The sequence below is a fragment of the Humulus lupulus genome, chromosome 2 (genome assembly GCF_963169125.1).
Source record: "Humulus lupulus chromosome 2, drHumLupu1.1, whole genome shotgun sequence".
Classification (NCBI taxonomy): Eukaryota; Viridiplantae; Streptophyta; class Magnoliopsida; order Rosales; family Cannabaceae; genus Humulus; species Humulus lupulus.
Window position 1 is genome coordinate 245,846,824 of NC_084794.1, and position 3,806 is coordinate 245,850,629.

Consider the following 3,806-nt stretch of genomic DNA (forward strand, 5'->3'; position numbering starts at 1 on the left):
GCCAAATGATCCCTAGATGGCCATGCCAACACTAATCGTAAGAAGAAAAAGGCTCTAGTCAATCGCCCTGGTCAGATGCATAAGATGGACCAACACACATCACAAGGATCAGCTTAAGTCATCATCAGTCGTAGCTGGTCCCCGAGGCCCTCACCAACTACAATCTCCAGTCGTTGGTCTCCAAGGGCCCTCTCTAGTGGCCGGTGGCCCTCACCACCTAAGTCTTCTTCTGCACTAGAGTGCGCCTTTAACCATTAAATGAACATGACATGTCAGATTACCATTTTTGGTGAGACACAAACCTGTCTCCATCCAAGTGTACCAAAATTTAGCCTGATCGGGAAATAAGGTGCCACCGTTAACCTTTCCCATCTCTACGGCTATAAATAGTACAAAATGAAATGTAACAAGGGTCGAACGATCGAGAGAGGAATAAGTCAGTAAATGTTCATTTTCGAAGAGAGCTTCTACTCTCCATCACTGTAACTGCCCCAAGAATAAGATCAAACTCAGCTTGTTCTTGAGGGTTCAAAGTTCATAAATAATACTGACTAAAGTGGACGTATGTCAACTTTTTTGGGTCGAACCGCTATAAATCTTTGTCTCATTTTATTTATTACGACATTTATTTCTCTTTTCTTTGGCTCATTGTTCATCACTAATGTTCACTCTGATATATTACACACAAAACAACTCTTTATTTATTGCTTTGTGCAAGTTGATGAAAAAATGAGTCAAATATTATAAATAAATGGGAAAAAAACTCCCATAAAAATGTAAAAAAAAAATGCCATAAGAAACTTAAGGAAAAAAAACTACCATATTTTTCAAAGTTTAAAAAAAAATTCATATTTGGTGTAATTTACTCTACAACTTTTTATTTACAAAAATACCTTGCCACATCATAAAAAATACTAGATTTTGAAAATAACATATCTGAAATAGAAAAATTCACAAAATCCCAGATTTTTTGTATTTCTGGATTTTGAAAAGTAACTTTTTAGTTACTTACGATGTTGATATGATACCAATTGGTTGTGTTTTCATAAAAAAAAACTTCATTTTTAGACCATATTGTTACACCCAGATTTCGAGACCTGAGGTCGTGACCTCGAAAGCTGGATTCGTCAGGTGTGAGCTCGTGATAGCTAAAATACATGTTCATGATCTAGATGCCTAACCTTCGAAGTAATGTGGCAACCTCGAAGATAGGTAGCCTCGAAGTCCTTTCTAAGCTCAAAAGACACAACATCAAAGTATATCCATTGTCGGGTATCCTTGGATCAAAGTGGCCCGAGCTTGGTATTGGTGTGAGCCCGGAATGAGGTGGCCTCGGTGGTATTTACCCGCTCCAAGCTGGCCTTGGGGAAAGTAATACAGCTCGTGATTTACTCAGAGACCCAGACTGACATGAGGCTGATTGCTGACCTCGAACGACTTAGTGAGTCATCTGATGAGACGCAGTCCATACATTCAAGAGATATTTATTGTTGTAACTTCCCTACAATAAAGGGATATTAACTAGTCGGTTATACGCCCCCTGGTCTTCAAGGGACGTTTCCTTGTATATAGGAGTTACATAATTTAATGTCATTATTCCCATTAATAAAGAGGAGTATCTTCCCGAAATATGTGGGAACGAACTCTGAAAAACCTCTATAAATAGAGAGGTCATGAAAACTTGAAGAGGACGGAATTTTTGTTATCTTGAGAGAATCTCTGGAGAATTCATCCCTGAAGGATTTCCAGAACACTCCAAAGTCCTAATAAAAAAGACTCGTGGACTTGGCAGAGTTAACTGCTGAACCACGTAAAAAACCCTCATTGTTCTACTGTATTACTCGTCTTTGCCATAGTTTCTATTGTTTACGTGCTCTATATTTTAAGTTGACGAAAAATGGCGTCAACAGTTTGGTGCTTTCATTGAGAGCCTTAAGCAATACAATCCTTGATTAGCTATGGCCGCGAATGATCAGAATATTTCTGAAGAAAACTATCCATGGCGCCCTGGGAAGGAGCCGAAGACAAATCCTGAACTTGAAGAGAGAAGTGAATCCACCAATTCTCGAGGACCTCCAGCGCCCAGGGATGATGAGGATATGTACTATAATCCTGAACGGTACGTTCCCATTGTAGAACTTGAAAACCGACAGTTAAAGAAACAGTTGGCTGAGGCCAAGAAGCGGAACGAAGAGTTGTCCAGGTTAGATGCGGAGGCACAGGCGGCTCAGCCTCAACCTCCACAGGAGAACCAAAACCCACCTCCGTAAGATGTTCATGTTCCTCCCCGCAGACCTCGGGGGCGACCTCAGAAAAACGCTGCCACAAGAATGGAACGACCTCCGCTGCCGACAAAACAACCTGCTCCCTCGAGACCCCAGAGAAGTACTCGGGATAGGGCTCCGGTTAACTCAACTGCAGAGGTGCCAGCGGGAACTGGGAATAACCGAGCCCTTGCAGAGACTCGGACTCAGATTCCTGGTAACATGCAGAATGTTACTTAGTCAGCACGGGCGAATTCAGGACCGTCCAGACCCCAAGATGGGTGGCAGCCACCGTCACCCATACGATTCCCTCCATCACCTATAAGATACCCTTCACCACCTCCCAGGAACGCTCAACCAGCTCGAGGTGATGAGGAAAGGCGAGCAGGAAGGAAACAAGGAAATAGAGAAGCCTTCAGGGAGCGGAAAGGCACCCAGCCCATGAAAAGCCAAATGTCTCGGTCTCGCACTATAGAGACGAGGCAGCATGATAGAAATCCATCTCGGAACAATCATATGACGAGCCTTACTAGCGATGACTCAGGGGACAACAGATCAGTCAGCATGTATGATCAAGGATGAAGAAATACTGGAAACCATAGGAATTGCTCCGACCTGCGGGAGCACCTGAATCAAAATCGGGGCAGTGGTAATCCATCGAACCCAAACTTGAGAGATCGCCTAAATGGGCGTAAATATCCCCTGCGAAGATGCGAGCCAGGAATTGTGATCAATGATAGCCAATTTCAGGCGAGACCCCTTGCGGATCTAGTTCAAGAAAGAATTGATCAGTTGGAAAGAGCATTTAGGCTCCTGCCGAATGAGCGAGGTCGAAGTCGGGATGAGTATTCTGATGAGGAGATCGAACCATTCGCTCCCCATATTCCCAACACTCCATTTCCTCAAGGGTTTTAGATTCCTCATGTCCCTCCTTTTGAAGGGAAATCTGACCCGTATAGTCATTTGAGTACATTTAACACCATAATGAGAGCAAGTAATGTGGGTTACGAGCTCAAATGCATGTTACTTCCAGCATCACCTACAGGACCAGCAAAAAGCTGGTTCAAGAAATATAAAAGACATTCAATCACTTCTTGGGACCAGCTATCAAAGGATTTCAAGAAACAATTTAGAGCCATGATCGGTGTAAGACCCGAAGCGTCAACCCTGACCAACGTTCGGCAACAGCCAGGCGAAACGTTGAAAAGCTACCTTACGAGGTTTAACCTGGAGGTTGCCCGAGCTCCGGATGTGGACGATAGTGGTCATCTAATGGCCGTCCAAGCTAGGATAATGTCGGGAAGTCCCATCTGGGATGATATGCAGAGAAAGCCTGTGAGGTCTTTGACCGAGTTTAATAGGTGAGCTCAGAGGTTTGTCAATGTAGAAGAGGCGAGGTCAACACTGAATATGACCTCTCAGCCCATAACTACAACGATAAACGTAAACTCTGCCTCGGCCTCGACATACCCATCAGCCTCAAAACCCCCTGCAGAAAACCCTTCCAAAAGGAAGAAGAATGAAGGGAGTAACCCCGAGGCG